General features: G+C 37.6%; 1 long non-coding RNA gene across 1 annotated transcript; it reads left to right on the top strand.

The window, feature by feature from the left end:
* Positions 1 to 283: 283 nt before the first annotated feature.
* On the top strand, positions 284 to 12586 carry LOC141410726 (uncharacterized). The gene is made up of 4 exons (XR_012435516.1): positions 284 to 886; positions 1995 to 2115; positions 10815 to 10871; positions 11481 to 12586. It is a non-coding gene; the product is annotated as an uncharacterized lncRNA (long non-coding RNA).
* The last annotated feature ends 270 nt before the right edge of the window (positions 12587 to 12856 follow it).

Below are 12856 nucleotides of genomic sequence, written 5' to 3'. Positions count from 1 at the left end.
TAGAACATGGGATGAATTTAATAAATATTAGCTACATGAAAAAATTCCAATATTATCAAGTTAGATGGCTCAGAAACTGATTAATTGCCTGATCAGGTATCCGGCAAGAGAATAGGTACTCAGTTACATTTCTGAACTAATGAATCATATTAAGTACTAGGTAAAAATTTTGTTTATTTTGAAGATACAGTTTTATTTTATTTTATTTAAATAAAATAAACTTCCAAACAATAAGCTCAATCTTATGTTAGAAGATGTTGAGAGGTTTATAGTAGGTGAAAATAATTTGGAATAATTTTGGGGGCAAATTAAAACTAAATTCTTCTTCACAATATGGACAAAATTAAGGACATTATAGGGTATAGATAATTTGAGAAAAATCAGTTCTCTATAAAGTCTAATAAAAATTTGTCAAGTGTCTGAATATGTAATATATCTCAAATATTAGACTGATGAGTCATGCAATGTGTACTCTGCAGATCTTGAAAATTTAAAGAGAAACATACCCACCTCTCTGTGAAGACTTCATACTACACAAGCAGGGCTCTTTTGCTCAATGAAAAATCTTTGGTAAAACTTCAGGGACATATTTTTATTCACATAAAAATTTAGTTTAGGGGGTATATAATTGTAGTTGTTCAGTAGAGAAACTGCAGGTCAAATTGTATTTTGCCAAAAGGTAAAATGACAAGTTTGAAAACTCAGGCAAATGGAGCAGACTGCTTTTTAACTAATGAAGTTTACAGTGTCTACATTTTAGGTACAGAAATCAGGACTGTTGGCAGCTTTGCATCCTGTTCAATCTCCACCTGTGTAAAAAAGTTGAAAGGCAAGTGTCAGCTTAATTGGACCACATCCATGTCTTCAACTGACTTTCTGTACGAAGGTAATTGCAGAGTTCATAGCATAGTTTGTTTATCCAACAGCTGGTAGAATAAAAGGAAAATAACCTACCAATCCTGCATTATTGAGAACTTTAGATCTATAGATGTTTATATGTTTTGAAAATATGTATTCAGGCATATTTCAATTTAAAATGGCTGTCTTTGAAAAAGTTTGATATTAGTCATTGTAATATTCTTTTTACAGCTATAACTTCATAAACTACTACTGCTTGTCCAGATCCACATGCCAAACCTATTAAATTCATAATTAAAAATTACACATTTGTAATAAAAATTGTGCATTAAATATGATTGTCATGCTAAAAATTGAACAAAAGGATACTAAAATTTAACTTATTTTTGTTATTAATATAAATTCTTGAGAAAAGTAAAAATACTAAGAGACGTATACAACTTTATCCAAATTTGTTAAGGAACTGTTAAAGGGATTTATATTTTGAGAATGCCAATTATTTATTATTCCCAACTTCATATCAAAAAGTTTTTTCCTTGATAGCAGTACATCAAAGGACTATGTTTTCAGCCAGGGTTGGATTGATATTTGACTCACTAATGGGAAATGAGAAAAAAAAGAAGAAAGGCTTATTTTAAAAATATAGTTAGGATAAAAAATAAGTATATATTTTAGAAAGAGATTAGTAAAAAGGTAGTGAAAGACAGGATACATAGAGAGGGCTGAGTTAAGTTAACTTGTAATAAGACAAAAATCAGTTATCTGAACAATTTTCTACTTTTTTCTAGTTGATTTTTTCAACTTTATATTCACTGATGCTGGGTCGGATATATCCACAAAAACTGGGGAAGGGGTGGGCAGAGTTGACTCAGAAATACAGGTACAATTACGTATGGTCACAGGGATGAGGCTAGCAGAGAACACCAAGCATTAGGAAGCAGGTGTAGAAACTTGTTAATATGTTGAAATTATGAGTTTGGGTTGAGAAATTGTGATAGATTTCTGAACTGTGATAGAAGTAGTAAGTATATATCGAGGACATGTCAGCAGTGTCTTCTGGTCCTGTCAGGAACCACATCTGTGGACTCATCACCTACTTATCCTTGGTCTTGACAAGAATTGTCATTTTATGGCAGCTGTCTGGGGCAGGGTGAAGAAAGAGTGGGTGATGGTATTTCAGCAGACTCCATTTCCCATGGAAGGAGGAAAGAGAGAACACTTTCACCAGGATGCAGCTCTCCCTACAAGCTAGTAGCAGTAAGTGACATTCTTCAGTGTCCCCTCTATCTTGATGGTGAGAACCTTCCAGTAGTGGTACAAATGCTGCACAAAATCCTTTCTTCTGTAGGTCCTACTGACACCTTCCCATTTCCCTATTTCCTTTGATTTGATTATGTTCACCTATGTTCAAATGTAAATATTAGCATAGGAACACATTTTAAGCCAAAATTTTAAAATTAGAATCATCAGATCATTTGGGATTATCTGCAGTGTCTCCTCTATCTCAGCATACATAGCAAAATATGTTATATACATTTGTCTATTTTTATGCAGCTCTTCTTTGATGCTGGCAGAAATACTCAAAATATTGCTTTGGAGTTGTTCTTTTGATTTTATCCCCAGAGCATTTATCCAAGAGAATAAATTTGGCCATTTCCAAGCTGTGAGAATATGGAATGCATAAATTTTCCTGCTATAAAATACTTTTTTGGTATATTTATATAACTCAAAACAGATGCATCCACAAAGCTTACACGTAGAAACACAGAATACTGAAGGAAGAGAGTCAAGTCTGGCTTAGAGAAGTTTCGGTATTTTTACCCTACACACAATTCCAATGTGTAAAATTGGTACTGGGGACTTGAATGTAATGGTTGGGTGCTGGGAAGATTCCTGTAAGGTGTCACAAGAGGAGTATATGATTGCAGCTTCAGGTCTACAACTTGAGGCAGAGCCATGAAAAGTGGCTTCCTGAGCAGTGGTAGCATGGTCTAGTCTGAAATTTTCAGTTGGAAAAATTTCAAGTTTCAAAGTTGGATTTTTCTGGCATGCTATTGAATCAACAATATATGGTCATCTGAATTGGTAGCTAACCTGGAAATAGACCTATGAAAAGGGTTTTGGAGTCCAGGATTTAATGTGCAGGCCACCTGTGCAACAGCTTCCCTCTGGGATACAGTTTCAGAAGTGAAGTCTTGGTGTTGGTCCATGGGTTGAGGTGTTCACGTGGATGGACAGCTTTCTCACAGTGAGCACCACTGCCTCAAAATTCCTCTCCCTTTGCCTTTGGAGAAGAGGAGAATCCAGCAAATGAAGGCACAGGGAAGGGACTGGTGGATGTTTTAGCTCTAGAAATGTCAAGAAGTAGTTAACATAGATGGTTGTTGTTAAGGTTAATAAAATATATCAGATCATTGATACTTATTCTTCTAAGACTTTGTTCATATCATGTGCCTAGCTCTCCAATGGATTGTAAATTTCTTTAGTTAGATCTGACCTCAATTTTTAATTCAACAACTATTCGTCAAAAAATTACTTTGTAGCAGACACTTACAGTGCTATCTCTTGGGGACCTTTGTGTTCCTCACCCCTTTCAAGTAGTAGGATTGAAAATATAGTTTCTTTTGATAAAGGCTCAATTTTCTATTTAAAAAGCTGATAAATTGAAATAACCACTTGTATGTATGTATGTGTGTGTGTAATGGGAATTGAACCCAGGGCCTCAAGCTTGCTAAGCAAGTGCGCTACCATTCTCCCAGCCCTTTTGTTTGCATTTTTTTTGTTGTTGTTGTTTATTTTTGAGACAGAGTCTTCCTAACTTTTGCCCTAACTTTTGTCCTTCTGCCTCTGTAGTAGCTAGGATTATAGACATGTACCACCATACCTGGCCAAAATAACTACTTTTAAGGGACTTTAATATTTTATTTAAAAAATGTTTGGGGGCTTTAGTATTTTAAATTTCACTTAGCCCTTTAACATATTTAATTCTACTAAGTATTGCAAATATATCAATCAACAAAAGCATACAAAGTATTTAACAAGCTCTTTATTAAGACTAAAAATACAGATTTAGAAATCTACCTTAAATGTCATAAAACATTTCTGTAGTTTTTCCATTTAACAATCACAAGTATAAATGAATAATTAGACATTTTAAATTGTCTGCACAACTGAAACATGCCCAATTCTTTCAAACATTGTAAGTATATGAAATAAAAATCATTTCTTAGTATTTGTGGTGCTGGGAATAGAATTCAGGGTCTTGTGAATGTTGAGCAGGTGTTCCACCACTGAGCTACACCCCAGCCCTATTTCTTACTCTAACACAGAAGTATTTGTAATATGGATTAAATTTACTTAGTCTTTTCTAATCTTAATTTTCAATTTACCCAAGGCTAATTAGTGTCACCCACTAATTAAATGCTTTTTCCTTGCACAAGCAACTTACTTGTCCCAAGCAAACTGATGCCACCTTTTCAAGTGGGAAACATAATTTCTAAAAGCAGACAGGTCTGGGCGGCTGCTTTTCTTTTCTTAAGATCACGAGCCAAGTCAACTTGAGTCAAGTTAACTTCCTGCAAGTAGTCTATGCCAGCACCATTTTCTAGCATCTTCATCCCACAGTGACACCTCTACTTGGAAATCTCCCCCCGACAGCTATCCACTTGCCTCCATCTCTTACCTCCTTTAGGTCTCTGTTCAGGTGTTCCTTATTGCCGCATCTTTCTCAGTTGCCCCCGTGCTTCTGTATTTTTCCTCTATATACCTAATTGCTACTTGACATATTTCATGTGTTATTTTTTTATCTGTTTTCTAGTCTCCCTAAACCCAGCCACACTTTATTTCAATTACTTGGTCTTGCCTCATGGCCTTTGCGTGTGACATTTTCTCTATCCGAAATATTTCTTTGACCTCTTCCTCTGTACCCACTCTCTACCTTTTACCTAGTTGAGTCCTTCATTATTTTCATTATTATTTTAGTGTGAATGTCACTTTGTTGAGGATATCTTGCCTCATCCAAAACTCTTGTCAATGTCATTTATTTACGCCTTCATAAAAACATTTTCTGTTACCTTTCTTAGGATTTATTTGCATGCATTGCACGCACTTGCTTGTGTACATGGCTTTTTGACCAACGCCATCACTAATTTGTATTCCACATAATGATATCCTTTGTGTCTAGCTCATAGTCCGTGAATTCAAGAACTGAAAATATTTAACAGATGAATGACTGAGCTGTGGAATCATGGAAGAGTCTCTCTTCATTGTTCATTTGCTTTCCTTCCCACCGTCAGCTTGTTTTGCACGATCCTTGTAACTACCTCCAATTTCTCTTCCACCAACTTCCCTTACATATTTTCCAAGTCAGTCTCCTAAAACATACCTCAAATCGTATCTCCTGAATGGCTTCCTCTTCCTCTGAAAAAGAAAGTGGGAAAACTTCCTAACTTTAGGCCCCTGCCCTACTTCATTTGCTCCCCTCCCTCTCTGTGTGGATAGCTCATGACCAAGTGTGAATTATATATACCTGGTGATAGAGAAAACAAAATTGCATTAGTGAGTCCATTTGAGGAGGCTACGGAAGGCAGGAAAGGTAAAGAAAATATTAGAGAATGAAAAATATTGAAATAACTCATCTACATATGAATATAATATAATGCACCATACAGTAAGCTGTTAAATATTAGAAATTGTTCTGAGAAGGGGGAGGGTAAAGAGGGAGAATAATGGAGGGGGTAAATCTGACTAAGATACGTTTTAAGCACATATATAAATATCACAGTGTATTCCCCTGTATAGCAAACAATTAATATGCCAATAGATTCATGAAAAAAGAATTTGTGTTTCACTTACTAGTGACTAACACTGCTGAAAACAAACAAAAAGGATGATAGTATGGCTGGGATAATCTTGAGAAACACACTTGGAATTGTTTGCATTTTATTTTACTTAAGTAATCACCACTGATGAGGTGTACAACATTAAACGGTGCATGGTAGAGACAGACTATATGTCATGTATCCTTGCCTTGTCAGACAGAATGTGACTTTTCTTTGAGAGATTTTCTCCTATTTTGGTGTTTGCTTTTATTATAGCCCATGGTTGAGAATAAAACTCTTTATTCTTTCATTGAACATACTTTCTTTTGTTTTGTGGCCTTTTATTTTTCTAAGTTTCAAACTCAATGGATATCCCTTTAGTATGACCTGTTATTCTTGAACTTAGTTTGATAACTGGTTTGTCCTAAGAAACCAAAAGCAAGCTGGTTTGTTTGTTTTTCTGATGGGGGATCAGAGTGAGACAATACCTTTCCCTATAGTGTCTCCTGATGATTAGAATATTGAAAACAGTTTTCCCTACTTAAAACTTATTACTTTTATTATTCAAACAAAGCAAACATTATTTAGAAATTTTAAGATACCATATACATTTAGAACATGACCACATTCACTTTATATTATTATATATCATTTTATATTATTATTTTAAATGTACAAAACACTGACATGCCAAAGTATGTCTTAAGCTACATAGGAAAGATTCCATTTTATTGTTTTGTAGGTGAAGACAATGAAACTCAGAGAAGTTGTAGGAGGCAGAGGGGTGTCGCTGTGCTGGGTGTTTCTGTCTTACACCATAGCAATTCTCAGCACAGTGGGACCCCCACCCCATAGTACTTTCAATTCTGACTCCTTTTGTCATCTGTATATCTCTATTACAAGCATAAGGAACATAAAAATGTAGAAAACGTAAGGGTTTTCAAATACATAGATTTAATTTTCCTTCTTAACTCCCCTTGATTTCTGAAGAGGTGAAGTGGTTTTGCTCAAAAGCTAGGTTGTGGATCTGCTTAGGAGCCTCCTTGAAGGACATTTTTCCTCCCAGAGGACATACAGAACTCCTGGCTTAGTTGCCTCTGACCCATATGGCACCTTTCTTATTTAGGATAATGAGGACTTGGACCGGGCATAGGGCTTAGCAAGTGAGATCTAAGAGGCAAATCTGCTTCCACTTACTCCCCTCCCAGTGCCATTGTCCAAGGTACCCTCAAACTAACTGCAAATGCTGGGTTAGTCCTTCGGAGAGAAAGGGACACTTTTAGGCTACTTCCTGGTGCTACTGGGTCCCAGAGGGTCATTCACCAGTAAATGTGTATGTATCCTCTTCATTATATCTGGAGCCTCAGAAGTATTGGGTCTGTTTTATCTATGGAGTCCTATTAACTAGAAATTACACAGGTCCATTTCATTGGCGTTTTCATTGACATTAAGAATTTGCTTGGAGGTTTTCTGGCTTACATAATCTTACTATTGTTTCCTGAATGCCAAAAAGAGTCACAGACAATCAACTGATTTTACCCATTTTGAGCCTCTGTCTATTACGGAAATTCGGCCCAGACATCCCAAAATGGGCCTAATGGAATTAATACCAATTGGTCTCAATGGCTTACAGAAGTCTGTTTGCATTAGGACAGAGAAGGTGCCAAGAAAATGAACACATAGGGAAAAGATACTCACACAGGGACTTGGGTACTTCTTTAATAAGAAGTGGTGATCTGAATTTGATTTGCTGGCCATCAGTTGAATCAGCTTGGACCAATCCAAGAAAAATGTCTGATTCTAGACAGAATTGGAGCTACAAATAAAATTAAAAGGGTAGTTCACTAAAAATTATAAATTTGGGACAATCATTTGAGCAGCATAGATAAGGGACTTGATAAAATATGACATGGAGAGGAAAAAGGCATTGGGTTCTCCATCTTCTTTAATGTTACATGTTAACATGTCTCTAAGCTAAGCTTCTATGCAGATGATACAATTGGCTGTACTTCTGTATACAACTGTGAGCAAGCACCTGCATAATTTAGCACTGAGCAAGTCGTCTTAGTCTGTTCAGTCTACTATAATAAAATACCATAAACTTGGCAGCTTATAAACAACAGAAATGTATTTCTCATACTACTTGAGGTTGTAAAATCCAAGATCAATACATCTGCAGATTCAGGGTCTGGTGACGGCCCACTCTCTGGTGGAGAAACAATGCCTTCTTTCTAAATCCTCACACAGTGGGACAGGCAAAAGATCTGTCTCTACTGGTCTTCTTTCATGAGCCCTCAACCTTCACAGCCTACTCACCTTGCAAATGGCCCACCTCTTAAAACAACCATTACCCTACAGGGCAGGGTAAGGATTGTGACATATGAGTTTAGGTTGGGGCATAAATATTTAGGTTCTAGCACAAGTCCACATGAATGAATATGGTAAGGTACAGGGAGGGAACTCAGTGTTTCTCTGCTTAGCAAATGTCCTAGCCAATTAATTTGAAGAAGAGATGTAGCAGCCTCTGCCGGCTGCAAACACTACTCTCTTGTCCCAGGAATAGGAAGTTAATTTCCAGTCTCATGTGGTCACCTTATGCTTCTAATGGAAGTGTATAAAATACAAGGCATGTGTACCCTTCTCCAAACACGCAACCATGAAAACACGGCTGATCAATTGGGAAAGTGTCTTTAGAACCAGAATGTGGCCTGAGAAGTCTCTTTTAACATGGTGCTCCAGGAAGTGGCTAGAACTAATTTTTAATCCCTGTTCTACAACATTTTGGAACAAAAATATTCCATCTGGGAACATAAGGCTCCTTACTGAAAAGGAAAGTTAAGTCCCAGGTCAGGCTGAATTTATGCAGATGACCTGTTTGAGGTAATTACCGTTGATAAATGGACGACCCTTGCAGGAGTCCAAGGCTCCCATCTAAATATAACTGAAAAGTGAAAGGTCCTAGCTTGGGTGTACTGGTTGTATTTCCGAAGCATACAATACCCTAGAGCTTCCTTTAGCCTGCAGTTTACTAATTAGATATGATTTACAATAACACATGCCAGGTCACCTTTGGTTTTCAGGGACAGATTGAATATTTTTTTTAGCATTTAGCATTATAAAAACCACACTAAATATAGTAAGGATATAAATAAGGGAATTCTCTACACTGTCCTTAGATTCTTCTTAGAGGAGGTTCTATCCCCAGGTCCATCCAGCAGATGTGTGTCTGTATCACAGTGCAACCAGATAAAAAGAAGTAGTCTATGTTAATGGAGGGGCCTTGCGCTTGCTAGACAGGCACTTTACCATTTGAGCTGCACACCCCACCTCTTTTCTTTTAATTATTTTTCAGATAGGGCTTTGCACTTTTTCCCTTGGCCTTGCGTCAGACTGTGATACTCCTACCTATGCCTCTCACATAGCTGGGATTACATGCACCACCATGAGCAGTTTGTTTGTTGAGATGGCGGGGTGGGGGGGGTGCGCTAAACTAGTCTTGAACTGTGATCGTTCTGCCCACTGCCTCCCAAGTAGGTAGGATTACAGGCATGGACCACCATGCCTGGTCTAAATGCATTCTTTAAAAATGTTAAGCCCAGTCATGTTTTTAATACTCAGGGTTGCTGGTTTCTCAGGCAATGGCAGTCTATCTTACTTAGTTGTACAATCTGTGACAAAGATTAATAGATGGACGAATAAGTTAGGGAGGGAGGGAGGTACGTAGAGATACCTAGATAGCCAGGCTGGTAGACTGGTAGGCAGACAGATAGATAGACAGATGATAGGTAGACACAAAAATAGATGATAGATAGACAAATGATAGAGCATGTTACTCTGGGGCTGATGTGTGAAAGTTTTTCAGTCTCAGCACAAAATTCTACTCTTCTGTGTGCAGTATTTACAATATTTCCCATTTTGGTAATATGGACAATTTTCACATAGCAGAAATGTGACATAGTTGCAGCTTTTAGAGGAGAAATTGAGCAGCACAGAGAGTATTTAAAGACATGAGAGTGAAATCAGATATGCCCTGGCACTTCCTAGTGGAGTGATATTGTTAATTACAGAACATTGATAGGTTTTAGATTACTCCTCAACAAAATGGAGCTAATAATGATAATAATAATTTGACAATACTACTCTGGGGATAAAACACCCATTTTACATGTATTTTAGAAAGGGTTGACTGGTAAAATACAAAATACTCAAGTTTGAATTTCACATAAACAACACTTTCTTTTAGTATAAGTATATCCCATGCAATTATTGGGACCTATTTACATTAAACATTTATTTGTGCTCATCTACATTTTTCTTTGCTAAATATGACAACCCAGATCTTAGAAGAAAATGGGCAGGGCTGGAGTTGTGACTCAAGCCATAGAGTGCCTGCCTACAAGCAAGCACAAAGCCTCAATCAAACCCCAATACTGCCAAAAAACCCCCAAGAAAGATAATGGGAAAAAAACTTCAACTCACAGTGCTGATGGCACTGATAGCAATACTGACTTATTTTTATGAAACCTTGAAGAAGTAAATGGCCCTGGCCCCTTCATAGCCTTCTACATAGACAGGAGTCCAAAAGTAGAATAAAAGATGGACAAATGGCAGAGAATCTGTCTCATAGCTAAGAGTTCTATGTTCATGACACATTGGTTACTCAGTGAGGATTCCCAAGATTGGGAGACCACAAAGGGAAGAGAGATTCCTCAAGGACCAACCCTCAAGAAAACACTGTGCATAAGTTAAAAAACCTCACACTTGAGTTGCCGTTGCCGGCTGGGGGAGCAGAATCATAGGAAACACTGGTTTCCTCTCTGTGGCTTCATGCACAAATTCTCATTCTGTAAAGAACATGGCAAATGCAGAATGATGGATGAATATTCATAGCACAAGTGCAAAGCAACCCTGTGGTTTAAAATGGTTAGTCCATCATTTCTTCCTGATGAAGAAGTAAGATTTAATAACTAGGCCACAGGATATGCTTGTTCATGGTGCCTGGGGGCAGGCTGTCAGCAACGTGCCTCTCTACTAGGTGATACTTGAACTTAACTATGTTTGGGGGCAACGGAGAATGTATCAACTTATTAACCTGGTTTAGTTCAAGATACTAAGTTGATGCTTCTCTTCAAACAGGGTGCTCTCATCTACTCATCCCAGGCCATTTGCTTGGAAAAAAAGTTGTCATCTTAAGTAAGTAATTGTAGTCAAAATGCCCACCTCTCAGTTATAAGACTTGAGAACAGAAGCCATGAGGGTGACATTAGCCAATCGGTCCTGAGAGAACCAGAGAGCCTGGCTAACATGTTTTGAGGAAGGTGGCCACCTGCGGTGGTCAGCTATATGGCCCACTCAGCCAGCTCACATTCTCAGTATGAACTACATAGCTTGGATTTTTAAAACTGTTATTTTTACCCACTAGAGATGAATGATCAGCCCGATAGATCCTAATATGGAAAATAATGATATTATTTTCCAAAAATGTAACAATCTCAATAGAAAAATTACAACCACATGAGGTATGACTGTTCTGTCTATTGTTGTAGAAAATCCCTAAAGTAAATAAAAATCTCTACTTCCAAGCTTGTATGACCACAGTCCCTTTAGAAATCCTCTCCTCAATCATGCTCGTTCCCACCGTTTTTCCTATAAGAGTTTCTCTCGGTCCAGTCATAATTGTAAGCATCTAAACCCGAGTGCCAGTGAATCTTGGCTGACTCCAGACCTCTGGGGCTCCTCGAGAAACTTGGCTCAGATCATATTATTCTGGGTAGCTTAACCTTAAATCTACTTTTGTTTCAGTGCTAAGGTTTCTCCAAGAGTTCACAACGGCACTGAGAACCCTCCAACAGCCGAAATGAAAGCTTCTCGCTTGAAGGAAGGCTGGGCAGAGCAGGTGGCACCTATCAAGAAGCATGATAGCCAACCTCAATTGTCCGTTCTCCCATTTCTCCCTGAACTTTCTTTCTTAATCTTTTTAACTCAAAGTTGACAATTTTGGTTTGCACCTTGTAAAGTTCTATTATTGCAAACTATAAGCAAGCCAGCCTTTGAGGAGCTACAGACAGCTGGTTGTGACCTAGGTAAAATCTTTGCAGTGTAGAAAGGAGACAGTATTTTTTTTCCACTCTCCCTGAGCAATGGTAAGGAACACATTGCACACAAAGATGGTGCTCAATACAGTTGTCCCCTTTCCTTATACCTAGCCCAGGTAGACAACTGACATTTGTGTGACCATTCTTGCTGTATCTCCATTCCTATGATCATTTTTCCTGCTGAGAAGTTTCAGAATTATCCCCATAGCACTGAAAACATCCACTCTAAAATAGAATTTAGAATTTCCCTGCTACATGAAATGGGCTATAGATCCAGAATGATCTGAACTGTGGGAAAACTAAACCTGACAGTTCGCTCTAATTCTGAATCCTTAATAATCATAATGCCAGTCACTGTTCTGGGAACATGACATACATTCTCCCTAATCCTTCCTATGGTCCTATAGGTATTTATAAAGACAAACGCAGGTCTACAGACTGAACAATGCACACAGCTGGTCTTGGGCAGTGCTGGGTTTGTACCAAAGAATGTTTGTGTCCAAAGTTGGTGGTGCTTCTTTTAAACCGTTCAGTTGCCCAAAATTATGAAAAAATTTTAAAGAAGAAGCTTGCACATTAATTTGCAAAAAGGAGATGGTTTTGGTTGCTTTTTCCTCCTTAAGTAAAGACTTATGGGGCTGGCTCACACTTCAGTCTGGTATCTTTTCAATTCCTTGGCTAAATTAAGACTTCTGGCTTTGAGTTAGTAATGTTAAACTTACTCTTCTTGACATATACTTTTGTGTCCTTTAACACTGACCCTTTCTTGATAGCACACCCAGTCAACTCTGCCCCTTGAATTTGTTTCTAGGAAAGGAGGCTCATGTTGTTGTTTTTATATTAAAGAGAAAATAAATGCAAGCTTCTGTCATTGATTTGTCTCAAAGAACATAACAGATACATTTTGGTAGAATCGAGGCATGGACTTTGGGTGTGTAAACTGTCATTTGCTCAGATGTCCACTTTTCTTAGCAGGTATCTGAAAATGGGTTGTAACATCAATATTTATGCTACTAAAAGGAATATTCTCCAACAATTTGCTCATAACTGAAGAAGGAAATATTATGATAGATTACCTCTAAG

This window comes from Castor canadensis, chromosome 9, assembly GCF_047511655.1.
Source record: "Castor canadensis chromosome 9, mCasCan1.hap1v2, whole genome shotgun sequence".
NCBI classification, from domain to species: domain Eukaryota; kingdom Metazoa; phylum Chordata; class Mammalia; order Rodentia; family Castoridae; genus Castor; species Castor canadensis.
The sequence above is the reverse complement of the archived record's forward strand: the minus strand, read 5'-3'. Positions and strand labels throughout refer to the sequence as shown.